The sequence below is a fragment of the Priapulus caudatus genome, unplaced genomic scaffold (assembly GCF_000485595.1).
Source record: "Priapulus caudatus unplaced genomic scaffold, Priapulus_caudatus-5.0.1 Scaffold484, whole genome shotgun sequence".
NCBI classification, from domain to species: Eukaryota; Metazoa; Priapulida; class Priapulimorpha; order Priapulimorphida; family Priapulidae; genus Priapulus; species Priapulus caudatus.
In genome coordinates, this window is record NW_014577545.1 from 55,063 (window position 1) to 65,743 (window position 10,681).

Consider the following 10,681-nt stretch of genomic DNA (forward strand, 5'->3'; position numbering starts at 1 on the left):
TACAGAATGGAACATGTCGTGTACACTTTTCGCTTGATTGAAAAATCAATTTCACCTTGACCTTCATCTAAACTAAATTGAAGCCGTGTGAATTTTGGAGAGCGATTTCCATCATGGCAATGAATGGCCTTCTCATCCCTGACGTGTGTTGGTAGGGTTAAATTAAGGGCACATGTTGATGCTGTTGTGGTAGCAAGCATTTAAGGTCCTGTCCAGTTTTGGTCAAAATCCATTCGTTAGTTCTGAGCAGAAGTCTGAGTACGATAAATTTCTACTATATGGGAGTTAATTTGGGGGTGCCCTTTGAGGGCAGGGCCACAATTTTAACAACTGCAGGTCCCAAATGTGCACAGCTCTTGAAAAAAAAATATGACTTTAGTAGGTATATGAAGTTCCATTAGCTGCAAAGTATTACCATGGGGACATCCCCCCCCCTTGAGGGCAAAGTCTGCAAAGTGATTTCGTTACGAATCAAGTCTACAAAGTGATTTCGTTACGAAATCAAGTACTGGCGAGTGATTTCGAGTGATTCATGTTAGAGTCATGCAACACTTGGCGCCCACACGCCAAGTGTAGCACGATTTCGTAACGAAATCACTCGATTGCAGTAGCTGATTTCGTCACGAAATCACTCGCAGTAGTTGCTTTCGTAACGAAATTACTTTGTAGACTTGATTTCGTAACGAAATATGCACTTTGTAGACTTGATTTCGTTACGAAATCAATGATTTCGTAACGAAATCAGTCATGCGACACTTGGCGCCCCACACGCCAAGTGTAGAAATCACTCGATTGCAGTAGCTGATTTCGTCAAGAAATCACTCGCAGTAGTTGATTTCGTAACGAAATTACTTTGTAGACTTGATTTACGTAACGAGATGAATTCACTTGTAGACATTGATTCGTGACAAAAAACAAGGATTTGCTAACGAATCATGATTTCGTAACAAAATCAGTCATGCCGACACTTGTGCGCCCACACGCCAAGTTAGCATGAATTTCGTAACGAAATGCACTCGATTGCAGTAGCTGATTTCGTCACGAAATCACTCGCAGTAGTTGATTTCGTAACGAAAATTACTTTTTGTAGACTTATTTCGTAACGAAATATCACTTTGTAGACTTGATTTTGTTAGCGAAATCAATGATTCGTAACGAAATCAGTCATGCGTCACTTGGCGCCCCACACGCCAAGTGTAGCATGATTTCCTAACGAAATCACTCGATTACAGTAGCTGATTTCGTCACGAAATCACTCGCAGTAGTTGATTTCGTAACGAAATTACTTTGTAGACTTGATTTCATAACGAAATATCACTTTGTAGACTTGATATTTCGTTACGAAATCACATGATTTCGCTAACGAAATCAGTCATGCGACACTTGGCGCCCCACACGCCAAGTGTAGCAATATTTCGTAACGAAATCACTCGATTGCAGTAGCTGATTTCGTCACGAAATCACTCGCAGTAGTTGATTTCGTAACAAATTACTTTTGTAGACTTGATTTCGTAACGAAATATCACTTTGTAGACTTGATTTCGTTAAGAATCAATGATTTCGTAACGAAATCAGTCATGCGACACTTGGCGCACCCACACGCAAGTGTAGCATGATTTCCTAACGAAATCACTCGATTATCAGTATGCTGATTTCGTCACGAAATCACTCGCAGTAGTTGATTTCGTACGAAATTACTGTTGTAGACTTGATTTTCGTAACGGAAATATCACTTTGTAAGACTTGATTTCGTTTAAGAAATCATGATTTCGTAACGAAATCAGTTCATGCGACACTTGGCGCCCCACACGCCAAGTGTAGCATGATTTCGTAACGAAATCATACGATTGCAGTAGCTGATTTCGTAACGGAATCAGTCATGCGACATTTGGCGCGCCGCGCGCCAAGTGTGCATGATTTCGTAACGAAATAACTCGCAGTAGCTGATTTCGTCAAGAATAACTCGCAGTAGCTGATTTCGTCACAAAATACGTAGTAGCTGATTTCGTCACGAAATCACTGGCAGTAGTTGATTTCGTAACGAAATCACGTTGTAGACTTGATTCGTTACGAAATCAATGATTCTGTAACGAAATCAAGTCATGCGACAGTTGTGCCCGCCGCGCGCGCCAAGTGTAGCATAGATTTCGTAACGAAATAACCCGCAGTAGCTGATTTCGTAACGAAATGACTCGCGCTAGTTGATTCGTAACGAAAATTACTTTGTAGTACTTGATTCGTAACGAAATTACTTGTGTATTACTTGCACTTGATTTCGTTACGAAATCAATGATTTCGACACTTGGCGCCCCATAAAAAGCAGCCTGCGAAAGCGTGCAGCGCCAGCACGGCGTGGCTGTGTATACGTGCCTGGGGCGGCATATTGATTGATGTACGGGGAGGGGGAGTGCAGGAACGTCACGTTGGCCTTGGTGTTAACAAGTCAATAAAATCGGCGTGACGTGGCGTTTCATTGATGTGCCCCATCAGCAGCCCGAGAATAAAAGTAAATTAAATTAAAATGAAAACAGGAACTTTCAGAGATGTGCTTGGAATTTTTGAGAAAAAAGAATTACATGTGTAGTTAAATCAATGGTGTTTTTGTGTTTTTCCACTATTGTTTGACAAGCTTTTTTGTTTTAAAATTTGGGCGAGTACAGATTCCGTTTGGGCGAGTTAACCTATTGACTCACTCGCCCAGTTTAGCGAGTGGTTTTTATTTTAAAGCTCTAACACTGTGTGTGCGTGTGCCTGTGTGCGTGTGCGCGTGTGTGTGTGTGACGTGTGTGCGTGTGCGCGTGTGTACGTGTACGTGTGTGCGCGTGTACGTGTACGTGTGTGCGCGTGTGCGTGGGCGTGCGCGTGCGCGTGTGTACGTGTACGTGTTTGCGTGTGTGTGTGTGCGTGCGTGTGCGTGCGCCCGTGTGCGTGCACGTGCGCGTGTGTGTGTGTGTACGTGTGGTTTACTGGAAGCAGATTCTGAGAATGTGAATCGAAACAAGAAACAATGCTTTACTTGGTATAAATCAAAACAGTAGTGCACGTGCAATCCATTCGCTATCCATCAGCTGTGTGGGTTCGTTGCGCAATTCATTTCTCCACGAGTTCAAGACAAGTGCGTGCATACCAGAGTGTTGTTTCATCTTTGATTTTGGTTATGATATTTGATTTTATGATGTGGCGATATTTCCCAAACCCTAAAGAAGACAGGGACAACATAAAAAGGAAAGGTGACCGAGAGTATGAAGAGAAGAACAGAAAGCACAGTTACAGAAAAGAGTGGGAGCGGGAGTTCAAGTGGCTCGCGTATGATGACGACAACGGCGTCATGTTTTGCAGAATCTATAGAGAGGTAAAAATGACAGGAAAACAGGGAAAAGGAAAGAATATCTTTCATGATAGATGCAACACCTTCAAACTTTACTCGATAAAGAGACACAACAACAGTAATAATCATCGCCGCGTGCCAGAAATGAAAGCCGCCAGAGAGGCATTACCAGGGACGTCGAAGGCGAGAAGATGGTTCAGAAGATGAACGAGAAAGTTCTGGATTGTCTAGTAATCCTCTTCAGAAACGTGCACGCGATGGCGAAGCACTGTCGACCATTCACCGACTTCGTGTGGATGACGTCGTTGGATGAAGCCAAAGGGCTGGATGTTGGCTCTGCTTATCGAACTGACAAATCAGCTCAAATCTTCACCAGCTTCATTGCAGAAGTGGCTTTATTTGTTATATATTTTGTCTATAATATAATTTCCCAAGCCTCGATTATAGAATAATTCTCCGAGTCATAACCAACCATGCATCATTGACCTGGCTCATAAACTTTAAAACCCCCGAAGGTAGGATAGCCCGATGGATTACACTCCTAGAGACCTACGACTTGAGGATTGAGCACCGAAAAAGACAGCATCACCTGAATGCTGATGCCCTGCCTCTAAAAACCGTAACCATATGCCCGAGGGAAGACTGCCCGGACGATAGGCACCGGAACGCCACGGAGAAGATGTTACCCGCAGAAAGGAAAGATAGGCTAAAAGAAAGGACACCAACCAGCAGCGATAAAGAGAGACGTGAATGGAGGACAAGGCCACGTACTAGTGGTTACAGAAGGAAATGAGAACCAAGGCCACCACAGGGACAACCTTGAAGCCGAGGTATACCAGGATCAACGGGGACCGGAGAACCTAAAGAAGTTACAACAAGAAGATCCAGTCATTATCTTCTTTCAAGGATTAAAAGAAGAGGGGTCACCAAAGATTCAGACAAATCTCACACCTGGGAGCAGAGACTAAGGCATATTGGAGACAGTGGGACCAGCTAGAGGTCCACGAAGGACGGCTGTACCGACGATGGGAGACGTCGGTCACCCCGAGTCACCCCATCCGGCAGCTAATTGTTCCAAAAAGTCTACGAAAAGAAATATTTCAGCAATTACACTATCACCGGACAGCAGGACATCAAGGGGAAAAACGAAGCAGGACAAGCATACAACAAAGATTCTACTGGCCACAGTATACTCAAGACATCAAGAGATGGTGCCGATACTGCAATACCTGCCCTAGATGAAAGCCAGGAAAGGGACTGAAAAGACGACGATTAAAACAAATAACTTCCGGGGCAGCATTCGAGCGAATTGCCATGGACATTATAGGACCACTGGAGGAAACCTCTGCGAGGAAAAGGGCGATCATGGTCGTCTACGACTACTTTTCCAAATGGACCAAAGCCTTGCCAAATCAGGAGGCATATACGGTCGCGGACACCCTCGTCACAGAGTACATATGTCGTTATGGAGTCCCCTATCAAATCCATACGGACCAAGGCCACAATTTCGAATCCCGACTATTCTAGGGGGTGTGTAAACTGCTACAAATTAACAAAACCCGAACCACACCATATCACCCACGATCAGACGGACTAGTGGAAACATTGCAACAGATGCTATCCATGTTTGTAAATCAGTACAGAGATGATTGGGATGAGCATCTCCCGTTCGTCATGATGGCCTACCGAGCCACAACGCAAGCCTCCACCGGCTGCTCACCCAACCTAATGAGGCAGAGACCGCCAGGCCAGCGGAACAGATACGTCCACGGGGCTGGACGATCATGGCCGTACACCAAGGCCACGCCATGGAAGGAAACCTCAGGATTCACCGGACCAGGCCCGCGAAACCGGGTCGCCCACGGACTACCCCGCCAAGCCATGGACCGGAACCTAACAACAAGGGCAGACGAGAGCTATGGAACGAGGAACCAGAAAGGAAGCAGGGAGACACAAGAAAAAAGGCGAATAGAAAGGGACGAGCTGGCCAAAAGCACCAGACGCCGACGATTCGAAGTGGAAGAGGAGGAGAAGAAGAAGCAGGAGAGGGAGAGGGCCAAGCAAGTAGCACGGCAAACAGAGGTACGAGGAAGCCCAGAAGAGTTGGACTTTGAGCAAGAGAGGAGAGGAGCTCGCCGAAGAGGTCCTTACTATGCCAGTCTGGCCCTTCGCCTGGGAGGGTGACAGCATGGTGAGCCCCCTTCAGGCCACCCCACGACCCAACACCCCTGCTGACATCGCCCGGACCCCTCTGACAACCGCATCGAAACCCAGCACTACGACCCGCATTGGTCAGAGCAGTCAATGCCCTACGGACTTACGACAAAACTGGAAAAAGCTGATGCTCCGGATCGAAGAGGAAGAGCGGCACCTTAAGGAGCTACGCACCATCGAGAAGCAAGAGCAGGAGGAAGAGAGGGGGAAACGGGTGAAGAGTAAGAGAAAGGGGAATTGAAGAGAACAAAGAGGGAAAAGGCAGAACTACAGGAGGTTGAAGAACTAAAAAGGGACAAGGAAAGGTGGACCGCCATCAGACAAATCACCGCCGGCGAGCTGGTCCAGCAGCTAAGGAGACGATACCGCGCCACCGAAAGCCCAGCATCTGGCATAGCGCTCCAACAAGATCTGAGGCTAAGCTCAAGTTCGGAAGAACCATCCTCAATACTTGATAAAATACATGCAGGTCGTATGGGAATGGAAAAGTGTAAGCAAAGAGCTTGAGATTCAGTGGATTGGCCTATGATAATTAAGGATGTTGAGCACAGTTCAGATGTGTGATGCGTGTCTGACATACAGAGACAGGCAACAGGCTGAGCCTCCGAGTCCACATAAAACACCACACATTTTAACCATACAACGTCCAGCCCACACTACCCAAAGTCGAATGGCAAGGTAGAGAAAACTGTTCAGATTGTGAAAAATACACTAAAGAAGTTACAGCACAATGGAGATGATCTACTATTTGGGTTATTAGCATCCAGGTCTACGCCCATTATCGAGAGTTTATCACCAGCTCAATTGTTAATGGGGAGAAAGCTTAGATCTAATCTACCGACTAGTGAAGGCAATCTCAAAGTTGGTGAGTATGAGAAGGTAAAGGAAATAAAAGAGGCCAACAAACAAAAGCAGAAGCTGTATCATGATAAAGGTACTAGGTTATTGTCAAGTCTGGTAAATGGGGATGTAGTGAGAATGAGAGATGAGAAGACCAACGGATGGTCTATGAGAGCAAAAGTTGTTCGAAGACTAGCTGCAAGATCATATTTAGTGCAAGCAGAATCAGGTGCAATATACAGAAGAAATAGGACTGATTTGCTTGCTACGAGAGAGTGCGTTGCACCACCCGCCCAAGAAGAAGTTATTCCTGTGACACTTAATAGGGCTGAAACGGAACAAGGTCATACTACTAACCATACCGATACAAAACCGAATGCAGATGAAACCTCTTCAATGAAACCGACTAACAATGAGAATGTTAAGGATGTAAATCATACACCAGAGATTCCTGTCACACGAGATGACAATATAGTCAGAAGGTCGACTCGAGTGTTTAAGCGACCAGACAGATTGATTGAGTCATGTTAACTAATCTGGTTATACAAGTAAGTAATCAACAGAACAAGATTTTGTTTAATGTGATTTGTTTACACCCCTACAGTTTGGGAAGGGAGGTGTAATGGTTTGTACAATCACTATTAGTATTATATTTGTTCAATACAAGACACCGTCAGGTGTTGCCCTCTTTTATCCTGATTTTGTAATCATACAGTATGACGTATATAGAAAGCGCGGGGCAGAGCGTATATGGCGGAGACCGCAATAAAGGACACGTTCAGTCACTCCCGTGTTACGTTATTATACAGCGTTGATCCACACCTATAACGAATATTACATTCATCAAGGTATCAGACAGAAGAAAACACGAAATCTGCACAAATGCCAGCAAATGATGAGAAATATGAAAAGAAAAAGTGTTAAAGCTTCAAACATCACAGAATCAGCAAAAAACAACGTTTTCAGACATCATCTCACTACCCCATATCTTTACTCTCACCTAAGAGCCGTAAAATAAGATCAGCAAAAAGAATGCACAGAACTCCTGCAGTTGAAAAACGCATCAAGCTATACCAGCAAAAGTTCGAGGCACTATCAGTGCAACTCAACAATGACCAAAGTGATGACATGAGTCATGCTGTAGAATTCGTTTCAAAGAGTAAGCAAAGTCAACGGGCATTGAAAGAGCTACTAATAGCGAGCTAGAGCAATAACTAGACCTACTAAGAGCTAAATGATTTATTTACACTGATTCAGTGATATTTTTGGATTGTATGGGATATTAAAATAGAGGAAATTAACTTACAGTTTACGTTATCTTCTCTGACCCATAGGTACTTCTACATAGGTCTTCTTGAAGGTGTTGTCAACTAATTTCTAGCAAGAAAGGAGTCATTTGTTGTCACAAAGGTGCGACACTACGTCGTTTCACCCAGCAACCGTGGTAACTGTAGTGTGCTGTCATAAGTTTCCTGCCTGAAGATGAAGATCAAGTCTCCGCAAAATGTTATATATAACTTGTCAGATCAGGAATACTTAGAATACTTTTTTGCAAATGAAGACTTCACCTTCGACCAGCATCTTGGAGAGGCCCAAAACACACTCGACACCCTAAGAAGGCATTTTATACCTTCTCAAGTAAGCAGAGGCACCCCTAATGCCAGGAATGCCAGGAAGAGAAAGCGGGGGCCGGCTGCACAGAAAGTGCACATTGCACCGTACTTCTTGCCGAGTGGTAGCTCCGTCATGACAGCTAGAGCAAGTTGCAGGTGTACATTTATCAGAATTTTTATATCATCTCTAAAGTGTATAGCAAAGAATCATTTTTCGAAAGAGACAATCACGAGAAAGCCAAGTTTTTATCCTAGCGGTCCATTCTGTTTACTCGAAATATCAATTTCACTCATACTGAGGTTGACAGCTACAAAAAACCACATTCACAGTCTGTAGATGATTTATCCGTGATGTTAATCTGAAAGCAGTTGTAAACAGTCCTGGAACATGCAATTGTTATTTCAGGGTATGCTGTGTCTCTAAATGGGAAAAAAACTAGTGTGGAATTGGAAATGACCCAGGTTGAATTTTTGAATCATCTGCTGAGTTTGTACCCGAGACATAGGGAGAAAACAATCACACTGTGGCGATTGGTCCAGGGCAGCAGACAATTAGATGAGATTATTCCACCAACGCCAAGAGCTGTCAGAGACCTGCATTACACCGGCACAGTTTTCCTCCAAGAGGTAATTTATTGGTTGTGTAAATATTTAGTTTATTTACAACTGGCCTGACTATCCATACACAACACAAAATATATCAAAAGTTACCAGTTATGAGATTTAGACAGTCCTCTAACTTTACTATAAAGACATACAGTGTCAGATACGCATGACACTTGCGGTTGTATTTACCAAATTGATTGTAAAAATTGTGACAGTGTGTACATTGGCGAGACCGGGAGAAAGTTTGGTACACGTGTTAACGAACATAAAAAAGACGTGGATACATCAGCGGTTGACTCTATCCGTACCCGGGCAGCCAGCACATCAACGACAGGAGTATTACATAAATCAGCTATCACCGACCACATGGTGGACCGTAACCATGTTCCAAACTGGTCATCCGCAAAAGTTATAGCCAAGGAAGGAACTCTATTGGATAGACAAATACGTGAGTCTATCCACATACGCAAACACCCCCACACTATGAACAGAGACGAGGGGTCATACAAACTATCCTATGTGTACGACAACATTCTCAAGCCCAGGACCAGACCATCGGCCCCGGGGGCCCCACCGACTAACATCTGACTGTTTTCGGCTCACTGTCACATGCTGCCATCTGGTGAGTAATTCAGAAATTCTGAAGATGGCTGTCAGAATGACAGCTGAAACTGTCAAGGTAAACAATTTAAGGATTTAACCATGAACAATGATGTTATTAATAAGACATACAGTGTGTTATATATTATTGAAAAAAATAGCAGAATTTGCTTTACTGGATATACAGTCAGTGGTTACAAATAAAATTATGAGCAAGTTACATGACATCTCTAGTGTCATTTCTCGATCTTATTATAAGTACTGAAGATGCATATGTACATGTACCATAGAGGAAACAAAAGAAAAAATATGTATCTTCACATTGAAAATATGCTCCGATCATCTACGAAATTGACTATATCATGTGGCAGAGAGGTTTTCCTGGCAAATGAGAAGAACAAAGGAGCCTTAATCACGATGATATCTGCAGAGATGGCAAGCCACAATATCACTGTACGCCAAGCAAAAGATGATGGTGACACGCTGATTGTTAGGTCTGCAATGGACTTGGTCGCAAGTGTTAATTCCCCAGTTGTTGTTGTCGCCCAGGACACTGATATTTTGATATTGCTCTGCTATCATAGGCCTATCCACTGTACTAATTTGTATTTACAAGCAGATATGATATTTGATATGATATTTTAGTGATAAGACGTCTATTTTTGACCTTTGACCTCATTTTCGAAGGTCAGGAATTGGTTCCATGGGTCAGTAATTATTCTATGTCATCTTCTTTCGTAATCCTGTGCATTTTGACACCAAGATCATCTATATACCATATTTTGTTGCTGAAATACAATTTTATATGATTTAGGCAGAGGTCAATGACCTAAAAAATCAAAAAATCCCCAACCCCTATCCTTCCTTACTTTTTTTTGGTAGTTGTCCATACCCATACCTACCCAAATCAGTTGAAATTAGCTTCTTTTAAATTTTTTCACAGATGAACCTTAAGTTAGGGATACTATTCAAACGATTGGACAATGCAACACTGAAGAAATTGCCAAAAATGCCAGTTGAAAAAATTATGATAAGGTGTGCAACCACAGCATGTGCCATTTGAAACTTACGTAGATGAGTGGATTACGCAGGTCCATAGAACTGTGCACGTCTTGTATTAGACCTGTTCTCATTTATTAGCTGGATGTTATTTTAAACTTTTTGTGGCCTGATGCACTAATTTACATGTAAAAAAGAGACAAATCTATTTTTTAACTTTTGAAAATACTAATTTTACTTTCATTTTTGACATATTTGGAATCGGTTTGCAAAACTCATTGTTTCGGAACACGTTGTTGACATCAACTGTTAGTTTTGCAAAATTAATTTTTGTAACTTTTTATATGTAAATGAATGTATAAAAAGCCAACCATGTAATACAGAAGTAATGATAAGTATAATAATAATAATATTATAGGACTGTCATCGATGCCCACCTCATCGATAAATCGCGATGGATTTGCGTCCGATATCGATATCG